Source organism: Ursus maritimus, unplaced genomic scaffold, assembly GCF_017311325.1.
Source record: "Ursus maritimus isolate PB19 unplaced genomic scaffold, ASM1731132v1 scaffold_20, whole genome shotgun sequence".
Lineage (NCBI taxonomy): Eukaryota > Metazoa > Chordata > Mammalia > Carnivora > Ursidae > Ursus > Ursus maritimus.
In genome coordinates this window covers 27,014,728-27,027,461 of record NW_024424453.1, presented here as the reverse complement: position 1 = coordinate 27,027,461, position 12,734 = coordinate 27,014,728, and the positions used below count along the sequence as shown (strand labels likewise).

The 12,734-nt window shown below is 42.4% G+C and overlaps 1 long non-coding RNA gene across 1 annotated transcript in view; it reads left to right on the top strand.

Annotated features, from left to right (window-relative positions):
* LOC103678921 overlaps window positions 1-5,781 on the top strand; it is a 7,213-nt gene extending 1,432 nt beyond the window's left edge. The window contains exons 2-3 of the long non-coding RNA XR_572773.2: window positions 1,705-1,800; window positions 3,937-5,781. This is a non-coding gene — a long non-coding RNA (uncharacterized LOC103678921). The remainder of the gene's footprint in view (window positions 1-1,704; window positions 1,801-3,936) is intronic.
* Window positions 5,782-12,734: the final 6,953 nt, after the last annotated feature.

The window sequence follows — 12,734 nt, the reverse complement described above, 5'->3', positions numbered from 1 at the left end:
TATATATATATATATATACACACACACACACACACTAAATATTGCCAAATTGTTCTCACCAGCAATTTGTGATAGTTCCCATTTCGCATCTTCCTAACATTGGTGGGTTGAATGGTGGTCTCCAGAAAGATATGTCCACATCCTAATTCCCAGAACCTGTGAATGCTTCCTTATTTGGAAAAAGGTTGTAATTACGTCAAGGATTTCAGGATGAGAGCATCTTAAATAATCTGGGTGAGCCTAAGTCCCTTGTAGAACTGAGGCAAAAGGAAATGAGGAGACACATACAAAGAAAGTGACGTGATGGAAAGAAGCAGACGTTGAACAGATCGGGCCACAAGCCAAGGAACGCCAAGGATTGCTGGAAGGCGCCAGAAGCTAAAGAGAGCCAGCCCGTGAACCCGTGAGTGGATTCTCCCCCAGAACCCCGGAGGGATCCTGGCCCTGCCAAGACCTTGATTTCAGGCTTCCGACCTCCAGAACGGTGAAAGAATACATTTCTTTTCTTTTAAGCCACCAAGTTCGTGAGAATTTGTTATGGCTGCCACAGGAAACTAATACAGAGGGCAAATACAAGAGATTCTTTTTTTTCTTACTTTAAAAATTCTCTTTAACAGATAATTGACTGTTTAAAACCAAAGTGTTAGCAATGAGCTAGAGGCTTTATAACATATGCAGGAGTAACAATAGCTCAAAGAACAGGAGAGGGGGAGTGGAGAATTATTCTTAGAGAAGTTATTTTTATACTATACCTGGGTGATATAATATTATTTGAAGACAGACTTTGATACGTTAAAGATTTATACCAGATACCTTAGAGTAGCTATGTTAAGAAAAAAAAAAGAACAGAAAGGAAAAAGAAAACTACAAAGCCAACAAAGATAAAATAGAACCAACAAACTATTTAACATCCATAATTTATAAGTATTATAATAAAATATAAAATGACTCAATAGTGCGCGTTTCTTAAAAAAAAATCACGTGCTCGAATTTACTTTGTCTCTGCCATATTGTTGTCTATAGTGATTAGTGTATCATGCTTCCCTCTACGGCTCACTAGTTTCCATGTTCCCTGTTGTCTCGCCCATTCCATGGCTTCCTTCTTGGCCTCCTCTCCTACTTTACTCCAAGAGTCCCTCTTAAGATTTTTGTTTGCTTGTTCATCTGCTTTGTGCTAGTAGAGATATGTGCTTGGCAAACTGTCTTCATTTTTTGATATCTAGAAATGCCCTTGTTTTGCCTTTTCTCTTGAGAGAAAATTTGCCTAGGTGTACAATAAAAATGTGGCATTTCAGGACTTTAAATACATTATTGTCTTCTCTATTCTATTTGTTTCTGAGGAGGAATCTGCTGTCAATCGATTGTTGTTTATCTCGCACTCTATCTTTTCTCTCTAGTAACATCCACGATGGTCTTCTTATCCTTTATGTTCCACAGTCTCGTGGGACGTGTCTCGGTGTGGACTCAAATGGAATTATTTTTAAGTCCTCCGAAGCTAAGTTAGCTCCTGAGGCTGCTGTCTTTCTTTGATGCTGAGCAAGTCTTAGCTATTTTCTCTTTGGTGATTGTTTCTCTACTATAATTTTTATTTTCTCTTAGGATCCCTAGGAAATGTTTGCGGAATCATCGTAAACTATCCTCTATGTCTTTTAATCACACATATATTTTTTTAAATGTTTATGTCTTTTCTCCCCTCTGTCCTAGATCCTGAATACGATCCTCATGCTGTTTCTGATTCATCGCATTTCTCTTCAGATGTATCCAGGTTAGACATTATCACACCCATTGAGTTTTACGTCAGTGAGTATACTTTTTATTTCTAATATTTTTCCTTAATTTGTATTGTGAGCATCTGTTCTTGTTTCATTTTACTGGCTTTGATTCATTTTTTTTAATTTTAATGAACATTATCTCCTTCATTATTCAGATTTTTAAACCTATTTTTCAAATCCTTTTTTTCAAATTCTTAAAGGCATTTCATCAGGAATAAATTTTCTATTCTGACAGGTATGGTAAGTAATCTTCATTGGCTTGAGGTTTCTTCAGTTGGTTTGAATTTTGGATTTTAGGTTCACTGTAAGAGCTTTGGACTGGTATGCATATTTCTCTCCCTTTCTCTCTCTCCTCTGTGAGCTCACGCTATTCGGTAGTTTAATGGCGGCTTCTCATCAGTGCTCCCGCTGGGCCAACCTCAATACAGAAGTTCTTGTCTAACATTGGTGGGCAGAGTCCCTGCTCCAGAAGGAGGTTGGGGGTAGAAAAGATCCAGTCACAAGGGTGGTGGGTGGCTCAGTCCATTTCTGGCCACAAGGCTGAGTCTGTGTTTGAACCGTTGCCCCTCAGGCTCAAGGGTGCGGGCCCACCACTCCAGGCAATGCATTCTAGGCTTTTTTCTTCAAGATTTTTCTTGATCTAAGATGTCCTTCCCCAGAGCCTGGCCTCCGGCAGCAGCTTCTTGCTGGCCTTTCATCTTACATGGGGCCCCTCAATTCTACTATCCAATGGATAATGAACTAACTTGCTCCCGGCTGCAACTGGTGATGTCTGTACTTTCTGACAGACTCAGGGACGAGTAGGCACGTGCCTTCAGCTTTTGCTCACCTCACTGCCTTTCTGCTTCCTGAGGTCCACAGAGACGCCTATTCAGTGTTCGAGCCCGTCGGTATCCTGTGTTTCTTGTTCTAGCTTATCTATCGCTGCTATCCCTTTGCAGCACTGAGGATACCACCAGTGTGAACTGAGTGCTGGTCTTGATGGAAGACCCAGCTGTAGCTTCTTAATCCACGAACATAAGACTTATCATTTGAAATTTGAAATAATTCTTAGACCCTCAAACTTCCGTCCTTTGGACCCAAGGGCCTAGAGCCACCAGATTTAGAATCGCTGGCATAAGTTATGCAATTTGAGAAGTTCAGAATGGCCCTTCCAAAATATCTTCATCACAACCTGGCAAAAAAAAGCACCAATTTTAGCGTAAATCGAGCATAGGGTTAAACTGCGGACCTGTGGAATGTGGATATGACAAGATCTCACTTCAGACCCTGAGACTATTAACCCATTAATGTTAGATAACGGGAGAATTCCATTTGCCACACTGACTGTCAGCACGGGGCTAAGAGCGGTGTCCCAGGGAATGAGACAAGGTGGCCGAACCAGGAAAGATGGGGGGCAGCATCCACCAAGATCTGGTCACAGATCGGCCGTGACAGATTAGAGCCTGTCTGAGTCCTCCAGAACTGGGGAGCAACCAAAGGTCAGGGTCACGGTATGTGTTCCTGGTCAGTCTGTAATTCAGGTCACTCGCTCACTGTGCACCTGGTGATGTGTACTATTTATCAGTCAGATGGAGAAGTCCATCACATCAAATAATGCTGCTCTATTTCCTGTTTCCAGAAGATTAAGTTAATGGGTTCCAATTTTTTTTTAAATTTGAATTCTTCTCCCAGAGCATTTCCTTAAACTTTGGGCACGATGTACCTCTCAGCCCGCAGTCACTAGAGGAAGCTAACGTAGCCAGTTGTCATCCAAAGTCAGTAACATTATGCATCCTGCCAGCCTCAGTTCCACATTAAACCTGATAATTGGACTTATATCTGTTCCTGTTATCCTACCCCAATGTGATGTCTAAAAATGTCTCATGTATTTTTGGTAAAGGCAAGACTGCTTTAATATATAGTAGTGCGGTTCCTCATTTTCTAAATAATTTTTCACAGGTTAATTCCACTGAGTGTTCATTGGAATTACCTAGAAAAAAGAGTTTTTGCTTTTTAAAAAATTCTGGAGGGGGAAATACTGAGTTAAACTTTTTCATTTTTCATTTTACTCGAGGAATTCTTAAATCCTTTAATACTGTCGTGTGCAGTGTGATTCCTCAAGACAAGGATCAGGTATTTCCTTTTTCTAGGCAACACTGAATCGTGGAAACTTCTCTTCCAGAGCACCTCCAAGAGCTTCTCTTCTGTGGAGCCCTCTGTGGGAAGTGCCAATAAAGTCTAACAAAAGGGATCCAATGTTGCCTGATGTTCTAAAGGAGAGCGGTACTCGCGGTGTTCTGCGGAGAGTGAAGTACTCACTTCCACGTGCTCTGCCACTTTGAGAACCAACCGTTATCTTTCCAACTCCGTCTGCGGGCGGAGCGTAAGCTACAGCAGAGCTGCCGGCAGGGGGTCCGGGAAGGGGGGCGCTGCAGGAGGAAGACCCCGCAGTCTGCGGTCTGCTGGAGAAGGGCGTGTGGGTTCAGGGCAGAGCCGAGAGAACTTGTATCTCTTCGGATGTGAGCAGTGATGGGGAGGGACACCAAGAATCTGATCACTTATTCATTCAACAAGTATTCATCGAGCACATCATGGGCCAAGCGCTGTTGTTCTAGGTACTGTGAATGTAGCAGTGAACAGGAGATAAAACCCCTGACCTCTCGGGAACTCGTATCTTCCCCATGCTTTAGGGTGATGAGCGGGGTGCTACACGTGAAGAGAGGGGGCACCTGAGGAGAAGCAGCCTCAATGTGCAGGGTGGGAGCCTGCCACTCTGGAGGGTGCTGGGGCACCTGACGTTCAGGTGGAGAGGCCGGTGAGGAAGCGTGAGGGGCAATCTGGAGCCCGGAGAGGGATGTGGGCGGGATGCAGGAGTCACATGTACAGGTGGGGACTGAGCCGTGAGCACATTTGCAGTACCCACGAGATAGTCGGTGGGGTGAGAAGTGGAAAGAGTTAAAGGTCCCCTGTTTTTAATGAGAGGAGTAAAGAAGGGTCAGTAAGTATAAGGAAATTTTCCAATAAATGTTTAGTGAGTGTGAATAAATGAGACTTGGCCTGAGAGACAGATAGACGAGCCAGGAGAGAGGGGCAGTGGGAAGACCACAAAAGGAACGTTTCACAAAGGAAGGTGACGTCTGTCAAGTATGCCAAGAACCATGGCAAAAAAAACCAGAGGCACACCTTCCTTTTCCTGCTCTGACTACTGGCTTCCCTTCAGCTTTTCTTGGGGAGGCCCTGTGGAATCCCCAGTTTTTTATAGGCAGATTTCCCCATGGCCTCCACGTCTTCCCCATCCCACCATCCACTTCCTGCCACAACTAAACCCTGGGCGTGTGCCTTCACCTCCAGCTTCTTACAGGGAAGTTCTCAAGGGGAGGCCGCTCATTCGCCCACATCCTAACTGATCCTCTCAGGGTCCAGAGCCAGGCTTGGGGATTTCTTTCCTCTTCTGACTTACAACAACTCTCTGCCATGGAAGGTGGTGGGCAGCGGACACCTCTGCCACCGTTCGTCTTTTCCATCTTGCGAAACCCCTGCTCCGCCTCTCCTGTCATTGCTGCCTACTGACCGCAAGCTCATTAGACTAGTGACACCTGACTTCCATCTTGCACTTCCGTGTCAAGCCCGCCATCATCCTGGTGAGTTCAGTCTCTGTTAACGAACCATTTGGCATCAGCCTCAAAGTCCCTTCTTCTCCTCGGTTATACCACCTTTCACGCTCCACTCCTGCAGCCTATTTTAGCCCCCCACCTCCGGATTTTATAATTCCTGAGAACTCTCCCATGTATGACCTCCTTCACTCCTAGCCCTGGATTCAAAGTCCCCTTCTCATTCTCATTGCCTTGACTCTCCCGAGGAGGGTCCACAGGGCAGAGATTGAGAGCCCCAGCTGCAAGGTCCAATATATCCTGGCCCTTTGGAATCTGGCCCCTTGCTCATTTCCCTGGCCTTGTCTCCCCACCCTGATTCATCTACCACCTTGCTCCTTTTTAAAACCTGAAACTTTCGGGGCGCCTGGGTTGGCTCAGCCAGTTAGGTGTCTGCCTTCGGCTCAGGTCATGATCCCAGGGTCGCGGGACTGAGTCCTGCATTGGGGTCCCTGCTCAGCAGGGACTCTGCTTCTCCCTCTCCCTCTGCCCCTCCCCCTGCTTGTGCTCGCTCTCTCTCTTTCTTTCAAATAAATAAATAAAATCTTTAAATAAATAAATAAATAAAACCTAAAACTTTCATCTGACCCTGGCACTGCTCTATTAAAATCCACTCAACGGTTCCCCATTCCTTACAGAGCCAAGCACAAATGCAGCAGGCCAAGGCCTTCCAGCAGGACTTAGGAGACCCTTCATGGACTGGTCTCCCCCGTCCCTCACACCGTTCATGCCCCTTGCTCTCTGCATGCACCTGTACTCTACACCAGCCACACACCTACCCCACGTCAACACTGCTGCCAGGGAAGCCCCCCACCCAGTCTACCAGCATGACTCCTCGTTCCTTCCAACTCAGCCCTCAAAACCCAGTTCCAGCTTCACCCACTTTGTGCCTGCACCAACAGCTGCAAGTCATGACCTCAGTCTCCATACGCCCCCTGTATCCACACTACCCCAGACAGGCCTCCATCACAGATCCTGCGAGATTACCATGCATTGGGGTGTTTATTTCCCTGTCTCTCGCTAGACACCAACCTTTCTGAGAACAGGCCTGTGTTTACATCACTTCTTTATCCCACAGGACTTGGCCAGTGTAGCAGCAGTCCGTAAATGTTTGATGAACAAACGAAGATTAAGGAAAATAAGAGGTGAGGGGGAAAATCGAGATTAAAGAATTCTGATGAGGTATGTTAGCTAATAAATTTGGAATACAAAGACTCAGATTCCAATCCCAGTCCTGCCGCTTACTGTTATGTGACCTGGGACAAGCCCCTAGTAATAACAATATCATTCACTGCGTGCTTGTCACATGCTGGGCGCTGTCTCATACCAGCCTGATCATAAATCATTGTCATCCCCATTAAAGAGGAGATAGTGGCCCTCCCTAGGGAAGTAACTTGCGCAAAATCACAGCTATCAAGGGGCAGAGCTAAGACTCAAACGTGAGCTGATGTCCAGAAACCTATGGTGCTCCCGCTGCGCCCCGAGGCCGCCGTGTCCTCGCCCCCAGCAAACCCTGCCAGGCTGCCTCCGCCAGGCTGCAGTGAGGATGGAAACAAGTGACCACGTATCGCAGAGAAACGCGTCGCAAATGCTAGTCCTCATCATGTATTAAGTCATTCATTCACCAGCCCTCCCTCCAACCCCCAAAAGCTAATCATCTCAACATCTTTAGTGGCTTAGAAGTAGCTGTTAAATTGAAGCTGAATTCAACACAGGATTGAAGCCAATTACAGCTTCTGATAAAGTTAATCTGTTCTAATTCATTATTATTATGATTACCATCATTGTTATTATTAAACCATGGCCAAAAACTATTTCTGGCTCAGAAATAGAGGGAGCAAACTATGTCTCGAGCCCAAGACACAAAGACCGTCGCTCCCCAAGGCTCGGAAGTGGCCTAATGAAGAGCTCCCGGAGTCAACTCCGCGGAGTTGCAGGGCTAGCGCTCTCCTGAGGGACGTCAGCCGCTGTAATTGCTCTGGTCTGACTCGGCCTGCCGAGCTACCTGAATTAAGTGGGCGAATTGGAATTTTCAGTGGAACCGTCTGGGACATCACCTTTAACCCTCCCCGGTGCTCCACCCAGCCCACTGCTCGTTACAAGTGGAGACCCCCGTCACCTCCACCCGCCTCCTCCCAGGAGCGCGCCCAAGTCGCTGTCTCCTGCAGGACCTGGCAGAGCGTTCAGTGAACCAGGTGAGGGAGCAGGGCAGCGGCCGAGGCGCTCTGCACCTGAGCACCCGGACCTCAACGCCCAGCTTTAAACATCGCAACCTGCTCCACGGCAGCACGGAGCTTTCAATTAAGAGGCGCGGAACTCCCGGTTACAGGCCAGAGTTCAGGCTTCCTTCTGCCACTTGTTATTCCTGTGGAATGTAGCCAGTCGTGCGCACTCTCGGACAGGCGTGCGTGGGAGACGAGGGTGGCGTTTGATGAGCAGACAGAGAGGGGCTACCTCGTTCATTCAGCCAGGAGGGCTGGGGAGGCTCACCGGAAAAGCAATGCCAGACTTAGTTTTTAAAAAATGAACCAGAATGTGGGAGAGAAGCAAGATAGTGTCCGTGAAACGTGGGTGGGTGGCAAGAGAAGCTGAGAGGTGGGGAAGGGTGAACAGGCGGATGGGGAAGAGGAGTGGGAACACCATGTGGAGGTGAGAGGAAGTCGCCGGGTAGTTCGCACTCCACATGTTCTGTGGAGAGCTGTGCACTTTAAAAAAATCACCCTTGACACTGTGGAAGGTTGGAGGCGATCACACGTGGACGAAGGGAAACGAGTCAATAAGCCTCTGCGTTAACTGAGGCAAGAGAGGAAGAAGGAAGTGGTAGTAGAGATGGTGGAGATAAATTTCCTTTAAATTACAAAGAGAAAAATAAGCAGCCAAAAGGAAACTATTAAAGAGAGGAATAAGCCGTGGGGGAGGGACCAGCTAACCAGCCCGGGTCAGACTTCAGCATCCTAAAGCTGTTCCCCTTAGGAGTGTCTCAGCAAGGCCTCGTGTGGCCTCCTAGCCCATAGTGGGTAACGTTTGGGCAAATAACACAACGCACAGAGCTCCATGCACTCACGCATCTGATATGTTAGAAGTACAAAGATGTGTGTACGCAGACATGGATGCATGTTCATTGCATCAGCACACGTGACTATGCGGAAATGCACATGCGTGAGCACATGTATTGCATGACACATACATGAATACACAGGTGCACACGCACAAACATACTCATGCACACACATGCACAAACCCATGTGCGCATGCACACATCGAACCCATTAAAGAAAATAGTCTTATTATCCCCATGTTGCAGGTTAAGAAATCAGAAACACTGAAGTTACACAACTTCAAATCCTGGGTTTGAACACAGTTATCTTCCTCCAAATTCTGTCCTTCTAACATCCACGTTAATAACTTCTAGAGACAAATGCACAGGTTACTTACAAAACATAAGATCGTTCTGGTCTCAGGTTTCTCCTTTGCAACACAAAAGTCCAAAAGTCAGTTAGTTAGTAATATCTAGAGTTTTGATGAAAAGAAACCTTTAACCTATGATACATAGCCCATTTGTTTTTCAGCTGTGAAAGCAAAGAAATACCCTTAGCTGTGTAAGTGCCAGTCTTAAAAGATTTACTCCCAGCTATACTTTTACCAACTAAGGGAAGAAGCAGATTAAGAGTTCAGAAATTATAAAATGAAGGTAGGTGTGGACTGGTGGTTAGTACTGAAATGAGTTATAATAGATAAAAGACTAATTAATAATGGTGAGTGTATACAGAATTGAATAACAATGTCACAAGTCATTCTTGAAAAAATACTTCTAACATATTGAATAATACTTAAATTTTATTATATGTAAAACCCTAGATTATATTGACCACAAAGAGTGTTTGGTTGGTTGGGGGATGCAAAAAAAGACACTTAATTCATTATTTTAAAGTAGAAATTCAAAAGACACCATTTTATCCTAAAAAACAGATTAAATAATGTTTTTAAAAATTTAACGGTAATTACTAACTGAAAAAAATGGAGTATATACCTCCCAACCTCAAGACAAAATAAAAGACACCATTGTCCTTAAAATAAAATAAAGTAAAATAAAGTAAAATAAAATAAAATAAAATAAAACAAAGAAAAAAAAGCAACAAAGCTAAGGTGCACAGCTAACCAAGACCATTTAGAAGGATGACATAAATAAGAATAAATGCATCCATTGTAAGAATACAGCTGTGTTCAAGGGACTAGGAAAGCCTCAGGTCCCCCTACATCTCTACCATCTTAACTCCTCCCCCATTATAAGAATAAATGTAAACAGATTATATTTCCTACTATTTGAAAAGGATATTGGGACTCTGTTAAAAAAGAAACAAGCAAAATATTATGGGTTTTTTTTTTAAAGATTTTATTTATTTGTTTGACACACCAGGGGGAGTGGGAGAGGGAGAAGCAGGCTCCCCGCTGACCAGGGAGCCCAACGCAGGTCTCCATCCCAGGACCCCAATGCCAGGACCCTGGGATCATGACCTGAGCGAAAGGTAGACGCTTAATGACTGAGCCAACCAGGTGCCCCACAAAATACTATGCTTTTGAGTGTCACCCTTAAAGCCAGTGAGACAGGAAGTTGAAAAGCAGAAAAATGGACAAAAATATTAAAACCAATGCAAATCTTAAAAAAAGGTTGTGATATTAATAGTTGACAAAATAGAAATCAGTATTGGTCAAAATAAGCCAAATAAAAGCATTAAAGGATACAAATTTAACATTAATGATAAGATTTTAATATTGAGTGATATGAAGAAAAATATGAATTTAATATTTATAAACAGATACTTTACAGGGAAAAGATAGTAGTCATCAATCTTGCATCAATATGTAAAGCACAAGCTGTTAGAAATATACTTTGTAGAAGAATAAATTTACAAGAGTGCAGCGGAGTTGGGAAATTTGAACACATCTGTATCAGTCAGGCTTTTCCAGAGAAACAGAACCAACTGTATGGAGATATATAGCTAGAGAGATTTATTTTTGGGAATTGGCTCATGCAACTATAGAGGCTGACAAGTCCAAAATCTTCAGGGTAGGCCAGCAGGCTGTAGACCCAGGGAAGAGGTGCAGTTTGAATCAAAAGGCAGTGTGCTGGCAGAATTCCCTTCTCCTGTAGGGATGTCAGTCTTTTCCTATGAAGGCCTTCAACTGATTGGGCAAGGCCCACCCAGACCATAGAGAGCAACCTGCTTTACTCAAAGTCTACTAATTTCAATGTTAATCTCATCTAAAAAATACCTCCACATAGACTTCCAAAATAATGTTTGGCCAAATATCTGGGTACTATGGCCTAGCCAAGTTGACATATAAAATTAACCATCACCATAACTTTGTGAATACTGGACATACCAAATAAGCAACAGTGCAAGGATTTGGTTATGTGAACAATATATTACAAGGACACTTTAATTTCATATATTTGTTTCTGAGTATTTATGCATATGTGTTATATCTACAAAACTGAACTCTGTACCCCAAAAGCACAGATTACAGAATTCTTTTCTGTGGCCCCTGCCATACTTAACAAATACTGACCATATCTCATGTATAAGTCCATGAAAAAAAAAATTGTACAAATCACAGTGAATATGCTCAAATTTAATTCCACACTTTATACTGAAAGGCTTCAACCACTTTGAAATGATCGTAAAATCCACTCTCCTAAATAATTCTTAGGTCAAAGCAGAAATAAAAATTTTCATATGCACACAATCTTGAAAAGAACAATAATAGTTACTGTATACTGGATAAGTCCAAAACTAATCTTAAAGAAAAAAATAATAAAGCTCAAATGCTTTCATCATTAAACACAAATGAATGAAAATATCCCCCCTTTTAACTAAAGAATTAAAAAGAGAAATTCCAAACAAATCAAAACTGACTTGAAAATGAGGAAAACCTAAGTAGATACATCACCCGGAAATAAAGCTGGCTGTGTTCTCAAAAAAATTGACCGTCCTCAACAACATCAGGCCCCGAGAGCTTTACAAGCTAAGGTATTTCAAACTTTGAAGAGACAGAAAACTTCCAATGTTACATAAAATGTAACATTTTATGATTTCTGATTCATTTTAGGAATCTAGAATAAGCCTGATTTTGAAAAACATCCTGGCAAAGTTAACCTCCAGTACAAACTATAAACCGATTAATTCCCCTTTTGAAAATAGATGCAAAACAATTTAAGTACAAGTAAAAGGATTATTTTAATAACACATTTATTTCAAGATTATAATATATCTTGAATATATACATCTTGCAATATACCTATTTCATTAAAAAATAAAATTTATATTTGATGAAGATATAAGAAAACATTTTGATCAGAAGGGGGAATGAAGCATGAGAGACTATGGACTCTGAGAAACAAACTGAGGGCTTCAGAGGGGAGGGGGTGGGGGAATGGGATAGACTGGTGATGGGTAGTAAGGAAGGCACGTATTGCATGGTGCACTGGGTGTTATACGCAACCAATGAATCATCAAACTTTACATCAGAAACCAGGGATGTACTGTATGGTGACTAACATAATATAATAAAAAAAAAACATTAAAAAAAGAAAGAAAACATTTTGATAAAATTTAAGTAAGCATTGGAGAGAGTTAAATAAAAGTGAGTGTATCTCTTAGGCAGAGTGGTCCAACCTGGAACAGAAGAGGTTGTTTGCCAAAAATGGAGAATCCTGAGCTTCATCCTAAACCTAGACCCTAGCAATGAATTCCCAGATTTTGCATTTTTAATGAAAATCCAAATAATTCTTATGCACACCAAAGTTAGAGAGCTGCTAATCTAAACCAAACTAGCTAATGGCATATCGAACACTGAAATAATAGAAGCCTTCCACATGAAAGTCAGGAAAAATATAATGGTGTCTGCTTTCAGCCCAATTTAATTTTCTCAACTCTGAAAAAGTTTGGTTATTGAAATAAAAAACACAAAATAAGAAGTAACAGATATAAATATTTGAAAATAAGAGTTCATATTATTATTATCTGAATGATTATCACTGGTAAATTCCAATTAACTAAAAGTCCTTCATTACAAGTAAAAGTATTCAGTAAGTTGGTTGAATAAAAATTGAATATACAAATATAAATAACTTCCTTATATACTAGCAATAACTGGCTAGGAAAACAATGGGAGAAAGGATTCAATTTATGATACAAAAAATAGATGTATAGAAATAAACTTATCAAAAATTGTTTAGGGTCTTTATAAAAAAAGAATTTAAAACTTTACAAAGGCACATAAAATTATATTTGAATAAGCAGAGAGAAATAACATTTCTTAGGAAGAA